This window comes from Saimiri boliviensis, chromosome 19 (genome assembly GCF_048565385.1).
Source record: "Saimiri boliviensis isolate mSaiBol1 chromosome 19, mSaiBol1.pri, whole genome shotgun sequence".
NCBI lineage: Eukaryota > Metazoa > Chordata > Mammalia > Primates > Cebidae > Saimiri > Saimiri boliviensis.
In genome coordinates this window covers 46087478-46104011 of record NC_133467.1, presented here as the reverse complement: position 1 = coordinate 46104011, position 16534 = coordinate 46087478, and the positions used below count along the sequence as shown (strand labels likewise).

Genomic DNA, 16534 nt, shown 5'->3' with positions numbered 1-16534 from the left:
GAAACAAGACACAAAGAACCACATATTGTATCATTTGATTTGCACAAAATGTCTACAATGCACAAATCCATAAAGATCTTAGGTATATATACTTATTTGTAGCTCTAACTCTCACTATGCATATAAAAATAGAGACAATTATAAACAAGAGACAAGAATAACACAGAAGAGAGAATTCTCAGATTTTTCTCAAGAACAAAAACAAAGGTTCTCTAATAACAATTATATATATGGACTGCAATTCTTTCTTTTTCAGATATGGTTGAGCTTCCTTGAAGAGACTACATAGTTAAGTGTGTTGATTAATACCCTGCAATGGAGATTGTATTGCTTAGGTAGAGTATCTTTAAGGTCCCATGTAATTGTTTTAAAAGGTATAAACCTTAAAAACTATTTTGAGTTTGTTTCATTTTGTCTTTTAGCCACTCAATAATAAATTTTCTGTGTATTCTTTTCCCAGCGTCGTAGAGACTAGAAGCCCAGAACATCTATTTCTTCATAATTCCTGCCAGCAGAATTTTAGATTGTATTCCACAAATACAAGGCATTAACAAAAGCATTGGAGGGGATAACAGAAGCAAGTATCACTCCTGTTCACGTGGGTGCAGCAAAGAATCACATGGGACAGGACATGCATATGACAGACATAAGGTTTTGCTAGTGACTGTGGACATTGTCTATCAAAATACTCCCACTAGTGCTGCAGAAGTCTGAGAAAATCAATGACTACTTCCCATGTTAACTAAACAATTTTGGTCTTCTAGAAGTCACTGGCAGATTTCCTTGGCTTTTTCTTCCTCAGATTTTCTATAAAACAGCTATTTTATAAGAGCTGTTTCTAAATTCCTTTATTAAATATCTTTCTGTTTGCTATAGCTACAGTGCTTTCTGTCTTCATGGTCATAGCAAGACTTGTTGAGAAAAAATGCGCAAATGACATACCAATAATACAACGTTTATAAACAGCAACTTTTAATATAATATGCTATATTTTAATTTCTTATTGGTATCATCATTGATGCCATGCTCTACTTCACATGTCAAAAATATTTTAAATTGGCTATAAATATATATGCTTATATTTAATCTGTGAGAAAAAAAATGAAATCATTAGTTTAAGAGCATGAATTATTGTCACTTCTAGGAATCACTTAAGGAATAACCGTAATAGATTGTTGTAATAATTATGTTTTTTTAATTCACAGGTAGCCTTACTGAAGCATATTCTGACTTTTATTTTCAATGGGCTAAACAAACAAAATTTTATGTCTTGATTTTCTCACTTTCAGTTTGTAATACATATTTAATTTCCATAGTCACTGGGTAACTATAACATGGAAAACACAATTTATTTCTAAAATTAGCTCTTTGTGTTTAATATCATTCATTAAATAAAATGTAGTTTTTAAAACAATTGCCTCTGATGGCAGTGGTGGCCTATCTGGAGCAGCCTCTGTGGGGGTGCCAGCTGCAGTGGGGGAGGCACAGCCAGGGCTGCACACTCCATGGAGCCAGCGGGAGCCAGGAACAGGTGGGAAGCCTGCCCCCTGCTGAGTTGGTGAGGCAGAAGAGCTAGGCTCAGGGACACAGCTGCAGCTATCCAGCTGCAGCTCCAGACTCAGGATCCCTGCACTCTTGGGGACCAGGAAGCGCCTCTCCCCCAAGTGGCTCAGATGTCTCTGTTCTTACTCCCTGGACTCTGCCTTTCCCTTGGCACCTGCAATAATTTTGGAGGAAAGCTGTGGTCAAGCCCGAGTGCTGTTGCAACCCAGCCAGTTGTGCACATACTAAAGACAGCACTGACAATATCCCCCACCACTGCCTTGGTGTCTTCCAGATTTGGGGTGCCAAGGAGCACAGGAGGGAGACTGGAAGGGGCTAATGGCAGCTTGGCACAGGGTTGCAAGTTCTCCTCTGTGAAAACAGAGTGGTTGAGTTGTACTGAATGCAGATGGTGGCAGGCAGACAGGTTCTTGGGCACAAAGGGTGGGCCCCTGTTGAAACTCAACCTTCAAGCCAGGGATGGGTTACCAGTTCCAGGTGGAGTCTGTGGTTTGGAGTGAGAACTTATGGTGCTTTTTTTGGCTCATCCACGGCCACCTATTGATCAATCAGCACTCAATTCCTCCCTTCTGAGCATATAAAAACCCCAGACTCAGCCAGACTCACACAGACATCGGCACTACCAGCTGCAAGAAAGAGCTACTCACTTTGGATCTCTGGTGAGCTGTTTTGTTGCTCAGTGAAGCTTCTCTCTGTCATGCTCACCTTCCAGTTTTCCACTCATTCTACTTGGACGTTGAACAAAAACTCAGGACCTGCCAAATGATGGGACTGAAAGAGCTATAACACAAACGGGGATGAAACATGGCCCCTACTCATCACTAAAAGGAGAGAAGAGAGAAGAGCAGTGGCCCTTTTGGAAGCCTAGATCTAGGTGCTCCCCAAGCCAGGGCTGACACTCTTTGAGGCTCTGCAGTGTCTGGTGTCTCCAAGCTGCCTGGCACCCACAGTGGAAGATAATTTTAATACACCTGGTCCAGCCACAGCCTCACTGGGTGCCAGCACCTGTGCCAGGGCCTAGAGCTGCCCACTCTGCCACAGCTGGCACACCTGGCTGTGAGCAGTGGCCAGAACCCACACTGGCTTACACACACCTCACTGCTCTATGCCTTGCTCACTCTTGGCAGGCACAGAATCTGAGCTGCTAGCATGAGCCAAGCACAGCCTGCTGGGCCTAGTGGATGGAACCAGCCCCGTGACCTGAAAAGAGCTCAAGCAAAGATGCTACCGGCCACAGATGGAAAGGTGGCTGGTTCTGAGCTGGAAAAGTGACACCCTAAGGATCCTGTGACCCTTCCATCATATTTTCTACTTTGAACTCGAGAAAAAATATGTAAAATTAAAAGTCCAGTATTAAAGGTAACTGATTCCATATTTCTGTTAATATCTACAACTGTTATTTAAAATCTGTTCTAAATTTTTAAATTATACCTTGACATTGTTCAATTTTATGTTTATAATTAGGATATGCTTTAAATTATTTACTTTGGCTTTCAAGGAAATTTAAATATTACACAGAAATGTGACACTAATAAAAAACAAAGATGCTTTCAGAGTAGTTTGATTATTTAGGACACAGGACTATTTAATTATTATAGTCTCCTAGATAGCAGCTCAATATATTTTTCATACTTTACTGCACCATTCTGTGATACATAAAATGTAAAAGTAAAGATATATATTAAATTGTACTTGAGACTATTTTATTTCATTGGATGTATTAATAAAAATTCAGGTTAGTGTATACAAGACTATTTTAAGCAACATGAATATGTTTCCATTGTTAATGTTTTTGCAATATAATGCATAAGGTGTATAGTTCTCTATGGGAACAGATATAAGTTCAATGTGAGCATTAAATGTCAAATTGTATTTTATTTAACTCATATAATTAAATTTCATGGTAAGGTGTTGAGGTATTATCTGATGATAAATATTAAAATAAATATTTAAAAAATTAATGAAACCATTTTCTTTGAAAAGTGTTTAAATAATTTTTTAAAATAGCATGCTCTTCTTGTCTGTAAATGCTATGGAAGTTAAAGTTATCTTTTAACGTCTAAATGTTCAAAGACCCTCAAATTAACAACCAATTTAAAATTTGTAGTTTTCCTGAAGGTTTTAGTAGCAGGCAACTTTTATAAAATGCAGAATGTGAATTGAAGATTTATGTGTCTGTAAAACTCATTATGGAAATAGGTTCATAGTGTTCCATCAGAAAACAGCACCTGCTTTTGTTTAAGTTCTATTTTGTGAGAAAACAAATTTAATCTATTGCAGAACTAATCCAGTTACATGCATTTTGTGAAATATAATACATAAAAACAAATTATGGAAAATTTTGACTCAGATATTCCTGTTTCTGTAAAGCTTTGCCTTTCATTCTCAACCAAATATGTTGCTGATATCATGCTTATCAAAAAACATAATGTTTCATGAAGTTTGTATCTTAAAAAGAAACTTTACAATTGTTATTTTTTTTTACTTTTATTTTGAAAAACATTTTATAAACTTAAGGAGATGATAATCTGAATGTAATTTACAGGATAATGCACCACATTAAAAGTAGAGGGAAGAAAGTGAAAAATACATTCAATAAACCAACTTGCAATTCTGGATTATTCCTAAATATAGTAAGCTTTTGTAGCCAAATAAAAATTGATGTACATAACTTTTTTTTAAATCAAACCCTACTCTATATAGACATCTGAGGTTTTAGAGACTAGAGAAAACCATATATAACAGACAGAATTTTAAAGAATAAATGAGACATTCTCTTTGCGTGGCCTGAGCTATATTTAGTGTTTAAAATATGCATATGTAATATTTTCTCTTAAATTATTAATTTGCACATAGACATATACATTATACAAAAATAGGTTCAAGTTTGATTTGATAATCAAGGGTTTTCCTCAATTTAAATGAAGGACTTTTTAGGGCTAGAATAATATTTTAGATTAAATCATTGATATCTTTCTAATGACAACATGTCATACTGGTTCATTTTTAGCGTTTTGCAAACATGTTCTTTTAAAATTTTCCAAATGCACATATGAAGTAGAGATTACAATGAACCTCCATGCAACAATTTCCCAACTATCAGCGCTTTCTTCTGTAGTAACAGATGATCTACTAATCTCATCTTAACATCTATATTAGCTTTGACATTCATTCTGAAACCACAATGTGGGATAAAGTTTCCATCTCAGTTTTGAAGCAGATGTTGGAGAAAAGCATGGCCAAACCACAATGAAACTCTTCAAGTTTCTCTGCAAAATGGTACAAATCAATTTTTCTTACTTTTTTTGGCCAAAGCCGGTTGCCAAAGGTGGCCAGGTTCAGCTCAGTAGGCGTGGAAGTCTTCTCCCTCAGTGAAGCACTGCAAGTCCTGTGGCAATGGTTGGGATGTATTAATTATATTCCAGGGAGCATAGTGAATAAATTATAAATTTGTCAGTTGACTTGAACAAGAGCAACGTTATTTTTTGGAGTCTTCCTATCCAAGGGTATAGCATTTATTTTCAATTTGTTCAAATCCACTTTGTGTGTCTTGGGAAGTTTTCTTACTTATGTAGCAAAACAACAACAACAACAATAACAACAACAAAAATGCTTTTGTTACATATACTGTTTAGATAACTTCTCCTTATTATTATTATTATTATTATTATTATTTTGTATTTTTGAGACAGAGTTTCACTCTTGTTACCCAGGCTGGAGTGCAATGGCATGATCTCGGCTCACTGAAACCTCTGCCTCCTGGGTTTAAGTAATTCTCCTGCCTCAGCCTCCCGAGTAGCTGGGACTACAGGCTGTGCCACCATGCCCAGCTAATTTTTGTATTTTTAGTAGAGATGGGTTTTTACCATGTTGACCAGGATGATCTTGATCTCTTGACCTCGTGATCCACCCGCCTCAGCCTCCCAAAGTGCTGGGATTATAGGCATGAGCCCCTGTACCTGGCCTCCTTTTTATTATGTCAGATAGAACTTATGATTGTCTTTTGAATTTAAACCACTTTTATTTTATTGTTTTTATTAACTTTTTAATTGCAGCAGATTTTTTTATAAACAACAAGCAGTATGAGAGGCAATATAAAATGTGCAAATAAGTAAGTATGTGTTCATGTTCTTAAGCAGCTCATAATTACAAAAGACATAAGATATATCTAGTTAGTGACACTTTTAATACTACTTAAAATAGTAGGTAACAAATCTATAAAATGGTTTGACTATGAATATGATTGATTTAGACATATGTTCCTCTGTGGAGCAATGTATTTAATTGAGCTAAGTAGATTAACAGTGTGTGGCTCTTTATTATTCCCCAAATACCTCTCATGAACTACAAAATAGTATTCAATAATATAAATACATATGTGAAAAAACATTTTTCTGACCAGTGGCATACTTACAGAGTTTTAAATAAATATGGGATATATAAAGGATGCTGTGGAACAATAAAAATTTGATTAAATTATTTTGTCATCGAGGCTAAAGTTTAGTGCTAAATATTTTATTTTAAATTATCCGAAGATAAGAATTTAATAATACTGGACACTGTTAGAGTAGATCTCAATCATTGGCACTAAAATACTTACCTCTGTCTGCTGAACTCTGAAATCTTACCAGTATTACTTTTCTTGTAAGGTACAGCTTAGGGAAGATTGGCCCCATTGCCATGCAAAGAGAGGTAAAGTGAGATTCTACTCAAAGCAACCTTGAATTTGAAACTGGGTCTTCCACTGTTTCAAAGCTGAACTGTAGGTCCAAATGTGTACATATTTGGACATCATTATCTTCATCAGAATCCTCAGGCATGTGTCCTCAAGGGCTTGTGTGTCGGCAGTACTCAGCATAAAGTTATTTCTCATTATGGCAAATTATAATTAATTTGCCAGTATATAATTCATTATCAAGATACAGTTATTTATCATTATGGCAAGGACAAATTTAGAAGACTTACTAAATTTACTTCTTTGTTTCCCCAGCTGGAAACAGTCAATAGCTACTGATATCACCAGTGTGATACCTTGGCTGAATACCTTGGCTGTGTTAACTGCTTTGACTCAACACGCAGCAGAGGTATTGGTGTACTGCACCTCGAGATGCTGAAATATGGCTGAAGTCCAGGGTCACTGGCCCAGGCCATCCACTGAGGTCATCCCATGCGGCATCAGCCACTGGTTCCGATGAACCCACCATCACTACACTTCTCATCAATCACCAGTCACTAGACTGAGAATTGTGTGAAAGCTGGGATCCTATTTTACTCACCTCTGTGATCACGGTTCTTAGCTAAGGGCCCAGCACAGAGAGGCCTCTCAGCAGTGTTCATCCATGACTGAATAAAATTGATTAGAAACCTCCGACTCTTTCACCTACATTTCTGTTCCCTATGTCTTGTGAGGATGCTCTTTCTCTCAGAAGGCTGCAAATCCCCTTCCCTAAAGAGGCGCCTGCCCTACACCATCGCGGCCCCAGGATCCTCTCCTGTGGGAGCTTGAAGGAAGACAAGCCTGTTCTGAATTTTTTTTTGTTTTTGGAGGTGGAGTGTCGCTCTAGTTACCCAGGCTGGAGTGCAATGGCATGATCTCAGCTCACTGCAACCTCTGCCTCCTGGGTTCAAGCAATTCTCCTGCCTCAGCCTCCCGAGTAGCTGGGACTACAGGTGCACACCACAATACCCAGCTAATTTTTTTGTATTTTCAGTAGAAATGGTCTACCATTTCATGTTGACCAGGATAGTCTCAATCTCTTGATCTTGTGATCCACCCACCTCAGCCTCACAAAGTGCTCAGATTATAGGCGTGAGCCACTGCACCCAGCCAATCTGAAAATGTTCTCTTACACCTCCCCCTGTCATTAGGAGCAATGTCCTCTGACATACCCTCCCATCTTCCAGGCTGCCACAACACCTCAGTTGGGTAGAACTACCGTATCTTGTTGAAATGATCTGTGTGTGTTCTTCCACTCACTGGCTTGTGTTTTTTTAGAGACATTAAATACCTGAATCACAAGTGCTTAGCCAATATAAAGAAAAGTAAATAATAAATATTTACGGGAAACTTCCCTCAACTGAAGATGCAGAAGAATAGTATAAGTATCACTGTTTCATATACAAGCAAGGTACACTTACTCTGGCACCTGACCCAGGACAGAGCTGTTTGATTAAGAATGAACATCTCCAACCTTTCTCCAAGCACGGTTATTCCCTCTAACCCACACTGACCTGAAGAGCATCGACTGCTACGGCAGCCCCGAGGTCGAGGCTCCTGGGTCTGGGGTGGGGGCTCACGGTCACATCCTCCCGCTCCTGGAGTTGAAGCTGCCCCTCACTATAAACCAGCTCTGATCTACCCTATGCCTCTCTGGCCAGAGGCAGGAGATTCCCGTGGAGTAAGTTTCCCAGTCCCCACTGCTCAGCTCATGCTGCTCCTTGAGAATTTAAATGATCACAGGCAGTGCCCATTTCCCTTCAGGCTTCTGTCCCAGTTTTCCCTTATTCTCCCATTCTTTGGTTTTCATCTACCAATGGCTTGTCCTTTGGGGATTATTCTCATCCCCTAAACCTGCTGAGTTTCTTTATTCCACCTGTTCCCTGATCTCTGGGATTCCAGTGTGTAGACTCAGCTCAGCCTTCTGCAGGAGACACACAGAGTCAGGTCTCAGCTGAAGGTCCCAGGCAGTATTGAAAACCATCTCAATTCCTCAGAGATGCAGAGAAAACAGAGCAGGAAGTGACCTCGGAGAGGTACAAAAAGCCCCTACCTTGCCGATGAGGAACCTGAAGCCCAGAAAGACTGAGACTCTCCCAGGCTCCCTCCCTCACCACTTGGTGGCAGCAGATCCCACACAAGCCTTGGCCTAAGCCTCCCTGTGCAGAGCAGGTAACTCACCCTCCAGAAGCTCACTGCTGCCGTTCAGAAAACTTTAGATGAAAAACAGCAATGTCCACTGTGATAACAAAAAGAGTAAAAGCCCCTTTCTTTGGACAAACCCTTTATCACAGTTCTATAGTCCTGGTGATTATACTCGGTCAGCTGTCATTCACTAGCTGCTAGATTGGGGCAGGGAGCACATAGGATTAAATAGCGTTTCACACAACCCTGCTTTCCCGGCCTGGGCTCTCAGCTCCTCCATTCTTCTTCAAAAACTTTCTTCTGCTCTAACTGCTGGAGAGTCCAGGCCCTCATGTGAGTCATTTCTCCATGAAGATCCCTGTTATTTTCTTCCTCTCCTGGAGATAGAGAGGGCAGAGATTGGTTCTGGGACTCCACAGTCTTAGGTTTTCTCCTAAGCCAGCCAGGGCAGCTGAAAGGAATCATGACTGCGAGAGGTCAGGACAGTGAAGAGGAGCACGGGCTCACAAGGACAGCCCCTCGTGGAGATGGTCAGGACCATGACACCAGCAATATCTGACCAATTCTGCTGGGATGATGCAACAAGGATTAAGTGGAGGATGCCGCCACGAGGAGAAAGGGGAAGAACCAAAAGAGTGGGGGAAGAAGAAAAATAAAATGTTTTCAGTAACGATAGAAAAATATGCAGAGCCCAGAGACAAAGCCCCCTGTCACAGAGGGTTAGTTCCAGGCTGAGGAGCCCAATCAAGAAATTCCTGCTGGACTTTGCTCAGCCCCATTTCAAAATGGTTTTGGATCAGTGACTTTGTTCCCTCCACTTTCCCTCTTTTTGAACAAGAATCACTAGTGTCGTTACTCTGTGACTGTCCCACCAGTGCACATTAAGGACAGATAAGCTGTTTGTTCAGTTTCACAAGTCAACAGAGGTAAGGGAATTATATCAAGGATCTGTATTTGGGCCAGGCACGGTGGCTCATGCCTGTAATCCTAGCACTTTGAGAGGCCTAGGGTGATGGATCCCCTGAGGTCAGGAGTTTCAGACTAGCCTGGTTAACAGGGCAAAACCCCTTCTCTACTAAAAATACAAAACAATTAGCTGAATCCAGTGGTGCATGCCTGTAATCTCAGCTACTCAAGAGGCCGAGGCAGGAGAATCGCTTGAACCCAGGAGGCAGAAGTTGCAGTAAGCCAAGATCACACCCCTGCACTCCAGCATGGGTCACAGACCAAGACTCACTTTCAAAAAAACAAAAAACAAAAAAGAATCCGTACTTAATGGACACCCTCAGAAGCCTCATTCACACTTGGTGTAGATGATTTAAACGAGATTTTAAACTTTTAATCAGATTAGAGCTACATGACATTTTTCACTTTGAACTAATGCATTCATGACACGAAACTTGGAAACCTTAGGTGAAAGGGTGAATGTATTTTGCATCTGTGAGGGATGTGAATGTCTGGGGAATAGAAGTTAAACTGTGATAGGTAGAATTTCTAAAATGGTCTCCAAACATGCTGTACCCTTATCTCTGGAACCTGGTAAGCTGGTAAGACATTCCTGTGATTACATTGTTACATGGCAGTCATATGACTTTAAAGAGTGATATGGTTTGGCTCTGTGTCCCCACCGAAATCTCATGTTGAATTATAATCCTGAGTGTTAGAGGTGGGACCTGGCAGGAGGTTACTGGATCATGGGGAAGGTTTCTAATGGCTCAGCACCATCCCCCAAGTGCCATCGCATGAGAGTTTCCATGAGATCTAGTTGCTTAAAAGTATGTAGCACTTCCCCCCGCTCCTCTCTCTCTCTCTCTCTCCCGTTGGCCATGTGAAGATCGTGCCTGCTTCCACTTCTACCATGATTGTAAGTTTCCTGAGGCCTCCCCAGAAGCAGAAGCCTGCAGAGCCCACAGAACCATGATCTGATTAAACTTCTTTCTTTATAAATCACCCAGGTCATTAATTATACACTGCAAGAACAGACTAATACAAAGGCTGTGCTTTCCTGAGTGCACCGGATCTAATCACATCACTCCCTCAGTGTCAGAGATTTCTCTAGTGGGTAGGAAAAGAAAAAGTCAGAGAGAGGATAGGAGCTGCAGAAGAATTCCATGGGCTGTTGTTGGTTGGAAGATGGGAAAAGTGAGAAAGAATGCAGGTGGCCTCTGGAGTCAGGGTGTCTCCTGGCTGAGAGCCAGGAGCACTGAAAAAGGGATCTCAGTCCTCCACCCACAAGAAGAGGAATTCTGCCGATACATCTGTAGTAAACTTGGAAGAGTAGCCTGATCTCTGGATGAAAAACACAGGCAGCCCATAACTGGATTTCAGCCTCCTAAGACCCTGATCAGAGAACCCAATCTTTCCTGATTTCTGTGGTTTCAAACCACTAACTTGTTATAATGCGTTAATAGGTAGCAACAGAAAACTAGTTACAGGTGCCTATCTGTACTCTTTTTATATTTTCACATACATGTATGCTAATCCCTATAGGCACAAAAAAGAAAAAAAAAAGCAAGGGACTACATTAAAATGTTATACTTACCTTTGTGGGAGCACTGTAAGGGCTGTTCCAGAGCCCTTGCAACTAGAAGAAGATAATGAAGCGCATTTCAGGCAGGTGAGAAGTGTCTTTTCCATGTTACCAATCCAAATTCTGAAAGAAAAAAAAGATGGTAAAATATTTAACTCCCAGCCAGGTGTGGTGGCTCATGCATGTAATTCCAGTATTTTGGGAGGCTAAGGTGCGTGGATCACCTGAGGTTTGTAGTTGGAGAGCAGCCTGACCAACATGGAGAAACTCTTTGTCTACTAAAAATACAAAATTAGCCGGGCGTGGTGCTGCATGCCTGTAATCCCAGCCAACTCGAAAGGCTGAGGCACAAGAATCACTTGCACCCTAGAGGTAGAAGTTGCAGTTAGCTGAGATTGCACATAGCACTCCAGCATGAAGGCTCATGCCTCTAATCCCAACACTTTGGGAGGCTGAGGAGGGCAGATCACCTGAGGTTGGGAGTTCAAGACCAGCCTTACCGACATGGAGAAACCCTGTCTCCACTAAAAATAGAAAATTAGCTTGGCATGGTGCTGCATGCCTGTAATCCCAGGTACTCAGGAGGCTGAGGCAGGAGCATTGCTTGAACCCAGGAGGCAGAGGTTGCAGTGAGCTGAGATCATGCCATTGCACTCCAGCCAGCACAACAAGAGTGAAACTCCGGCTCAAAAACAAACAAACGTAACTCTGCATAACATTATCTGCAAATTCATCATCTACATTTCTAATAGAAGGATTTTTTTTTTTAGCGCTTTCACTTGTGCCCACTGGACAAGGTTTGATTGCAACTATCTGCTACCAGCATAGACGAACCAATTCAAGGAGAGCAATAAATGGGACTAACTATTAAGTTCCCATAAAGAAAGTCCTTAAGAATAAAATCTTTCCTCTAGTTGACACAAGATTAAGACAATGTCCATTACATAAAATCCCAATCTAATAAAAGCTGAAATGTAATGTTGTCTGTTTCCCAAATTTTAATTTTGTTCAGGCTCTGTCATGGTGACCAGGGATTGGAAAATGACTGCAAAGAGCCTCTGGGGAATCTGGGGAGGGAAGAAAGGTAGTCTGTATTCTAAGAGGGGACTGAGGTGATGGCTACAAAATTCTACATATCTACGGAAATTATTCAATTCTACATTTATGATTACTGACTTTCATTACAAGTAACTTGTTCAATAAAATTTCTGGTTTCTACTCCAACCTGCAAGGAGCCAGGAGGTCACCACTTGTCCTTACAACTAGAAAAAAGCTGAACAAACTGAAAATTATCAAATCTTATTAGAGGGCCTAGAAGAGAGGTCACAGGGCAAATTGCCATGCTGAAAACAAGACAGACAGGCAAATACAAGGAACAGAAGCTGCTGAAGCCAGCACTTAAATGGTACTGACAGATTACTAGAAGCTGAGGGTGGCCTGCCTTGAGCATTCAAAACTCCTTGGGGCCCAGATTTAGTGGGGATCTCACATTTTTCTAAGTTTTATCACCTGGAGCCCAACCAGGTTCTCATAGTAAAGATCAGAAGAAAAATGCCCACAGAACTGACACTGCCGACTTCAGCACTAATTATAAAGCTACAGTAACCAAACAGTGTGGAAATTGGTGAAGAAAGAAAAAAAGCAGACAAATAGGTCACTAGAAAAGAATACAGAGCTCGGAAATAGACTAACCTTTGAGAAAGGCACAAAGGCAATTTAACAGGCAAAGGATAGTCTTTTCAACAAATGGTGCTAGAATGACTAGATATCCACATGTAAAAAATAAATAAATCTAGACACAGATTTTACACCTTTCACAAAATGGATCTTACACTTCAATGCAAGGTACAAAACTGTAAGACTCCTAGAGGATAACATAGGGGAACATCTAGGTGACCTTGGGCATAGTGATGACTTCTCAGATACAATGTCAAAAGCACAACCCAGGAAAGAAAAAATTGATCAGTTGGACTTCATTAAAATTAAAAACTTCTGCTCTGGGAAAGGCATTGTTAAGAAAATGAATAAACAAGTGATAAACTGGGAAAAAATATTGGCAAAATACAGCTCTGATGAAAGACTGGTGTCCAAAATACATAAAGGACTCTAAAAACTCAATAATAATAAAGCAAACAACCCAATTTAAAAATGGGCAGAAGATCTGGATACTCCACCAGAAAAGACATATGGATGGCAAATAAGCATATGAAAAAGATGCTCAAAATCATGTGTCACTAGGAAATTGCATATTAAACCAAAGAGATGCCACTACACTATAATACATACCTAATAGAATGGCTCAAATCCAAACAAGTGACAATACCGAAGGCTGCCAAAGTTGCAGAGCAGCGGGAACTCTCATTCACTGCTAGTGGAAATGCAAAATGCTAGTCACTTTGGAAAACAGTTTGGCAGGTGTTTTTGTTTTGTTTTGTTTTGTTTTTGTTTTTGTTTTTTGCAAAGCTAAAAATAGCCTTGCCACATAATCCTGCAAATAGCAGTTTTAGGTATTTACCACAGTAATGTGAAAACATGTTCACTCAAAAACTTGCATCCAGGTATTTACAACAGTTTTCTCATACTTGTCAAAAACTGGAAATAACCAAAATGTCCTTTACTAAGTTAATGGCTAAACAAACTGTGGTATATCTGTGCAACAGAATATGATTCCGTTATAAAAAGAAATGAGCTATCAGGCCATGAAAAGACATGGAGGAACTTTAAATACATAATGCTAGGAAGAAACGAGTCTAAAAACTCTACACACTGTATGATTCCAACACTAGGACATTCCAGGAGAGTCAAAATGGTAGAGATAGTGAAATGATCAGTGATTGCCAAACGTGGAGGAGGGATGAATTGTTTGAACACAAGGAGGTTTTCAGTAGTGAAACTCTTCTGTGTGATACTGTACTGAGGATTCATGACACTAGGTAATTGTGAAAACCCACAGAACTATAAAACTCAAAGAATGAACCCTAATGTAAACTATGGAGTTTAGTTAATAATAACATACCAATATTGATTGATCAATTGTAAACATCTATCACACTAATGCAAGATACTAATGATAGAGGAAATTGTGTTCTAGAGGATAAGAGAGAATAGGGGAATTCCCTGTGCTATCAGCTCAATTTATCTGTAAACCTAAAAGTACTCTAAAAAATAATATCTATTAAATTTTATTAAAATTCTGACATGACAGCCTCAAATCAAAATGTTGGTGGCATCCTGTTACTGTGTGGTTAATAATGGGCATTGGGGTGGATCAACCTGGAGTCAGAACGGTCAGAGATAGCAATGCCTGTGCCTTCAACCTCTGGCTCTGCGGGTGTCCCTGGAATCCAGAGAGCAGATCAGCTGGCTTGAGACAGCCTCAGTGCTCCAGATAGTGCAGGCTTCTGGTAAGGACAGGGAAAAATCATCTCAGGGCAGTAATATGGCTGATATAGATTTTATTTTGGACGTGGGTGAATCTTGAAGTCTAAAAAGTATTTAACTTAGAAGACAGATACTCTCTGTTCATGATGTTAAGAACAAATTTAGAATTGTTGTTAAACTTACATCTTTATTTCCCTAGCTGGCCAGGACCTCATCAGTAGCTACTGATGTCACTAGTGTCCTCTGATCACCTTGGCAGTGATAACTGTTTTGACCCAACAGAAAACTGAGGTGTTGCTTGTACCTAAGATGCTGACACCTGGCAGAAATCCAGGGTCACTGTCCCAGAGCAAGTCAGCTAGCTGTTGATTAACAACCAGAGGGGACCCGGTCATCCACTGAGGTCATCTCCATGCAGCATGAGCCACTTGCTCTAATGAAGCCACCATCACTACATTTCTCATAACTTGCTATTCACTAGACTGAGAGTTCTGTGAAAGCTGAGATCATATCTACTCATCTCTGTGTTCATGATTCCCAGCTTAGGGTCTGGCACTAAGGAAGGTCTCAGCAGTGTTCACTGAAGATAGGATAAAACTGACTATAGATATCCAATCCAATCACCAACATTCCTCTCCAAAATGTCCTACCAGGGATGCTATAATTTCTCCCAAGATGCAGCAAGCCCCCTTCCTATACCTGTAGACCCCTGCTCTACACCAGTCACATCCCAGGATCTTCTGTGGGACACTGGAGGAAAAACGGGACTACTCTGAAGAATTCCTCTTATGGTTCCCCTTGTCATTAGGAGCAATGTCTTCACCTACACTCCCATCCTCTGGGCTGCCATGACACACCACTTTCAGAGAACTACTATATTTTCTTGAAATCATGTCATTGTGTTCTTTCTCTCATGAGCTTGAGTTGCTTGGGGAAACAGTACTATTTGAACCCCAAGTACACCCAGTAAATACTCATATCATAGAGAGACCTTCCTCAACTGAAAGTGCAGAGGAATAGTGTAAGTATCACTGCTTCATATACTGGCAAGAAACACTTACTCTGGCACCTGACCTAGGGCAGAGCTGTTTAATGTAAGAATAGACATCTCCAACCCTTCTCCAAGCATGGTTCTTCTCTAACCCACACTGACCTGAACAGCATCCACTGCTATGGCAGCCCCGAGGTCAAGGCTCCTAGGTCTGGGGTGGGGCTCAGGGTCAAATCCTCCCCCTCTTGGAGTTGGTGCTGCCTCTCACTATAAACCAGCTCTGATCCCCCCTTTGGCTCTTCCTCACCAGGGTCAGGAGACTCCTGCGGATTAAGTGTCTTGCCCAGTCCCCGCTGCTCAGCTTGCGCTGCCCCTCGAGTGGTTGAATGATCACAGGCCCATTGCCCATTCCCCTGAGGCTTCTGGCCCAGTTTGTCCTTATTCTCCCCTTCTTTGTTTCTCACCTGTTCTAGCGCTGACTTGTCCTTTACAGGTTCTTCTCTTTACCAAAACCTGCTGACTTTCTTCCATCTGTTCCCTCAGTTCTCAGCTTCCCAGGTGTGAACTCAGCTCAGGCTCTGAAGGAGAAACACAGGGGCCAGAGTCAGGAGTCAGACCCAGAGAGGTCAGAGGCAGGTTAGAGGTCCAGGCAGTGTTAAAGACCATCTCAGTCCCTCAAGGACTCAGAGAAAACTAAGCAGGAAGGGACCTCAGAGAGGTACAATTAGCACCTACTTTACTGATGAGAAAACTCAAGTCCAGAAAGACTAAGACTCTCCCAGGCTCCCTCATCACCCAGTGGCAGCAGATATACCACGAAAGCCTTGGCCTCACCCTCCCTGTGCAAAGCAGGTAACTCATCCTCCAGAAACTCGCTGCTGCCTTTCAGAAAACTTTAGATCAAATACAGCAATTTCACCTTGCAAACAGAGTAAAAGGGTCTTTCCTTGGACAATTCTTTATCATGGTTCTCTAGGCCTATTACTTACTCCCAGTCCGTTGTCATTCACTGGCTAGCAGTTTGGGGCAGGGAGCATGTGAGGATTAAACAGTGGTTAACACAACCCTGCTTTCCCAGTCTGGGCATTCAGCTACTCCATGCTTCCTCAGGGAGTTTCCTCTGCTGTAACTGCTGGAGAGTCCAGGCCCTCATGTGGGTCATTTCTCCATGAAGATCCCTGTTATTTTCTTCCTCTCCTGGAGATAG

General features: G+C 41.1%; 1 long non-coding RNA gene across 2 annotated transcripts in view; it reads right to left on the bottom strand.

Annotated features, from left to right (window-relative positions):
* The window catches only part of LOC141582279 (uncharacterized), a 267838-nt gene that overhangs the window by 14603 nt on the left and 236701 nt on the right, over positions 1-16534 (bottom strand). Inside the window, exons 8-11 of one of the 2 annotated variants that reach the window (XR_012515107.1) lie at positions 15792-15905; positions 10968-11078; positions 2211-4951; positions 998-1717 (exon numbers count right to left, since the gene is read on the bottom strand). This is a non-coding gene — a long non-coding RNA (uncharacterized LOC141582279). Of the gene's footprint in view, positions 1-997; positions 1718-2210; positions 4952-10967; positions 11079-15791; positions 15906-16534 lie in introns of those variants that run through there. The other variant, XR_012515106.1, reaches the window with a different exon arrangement.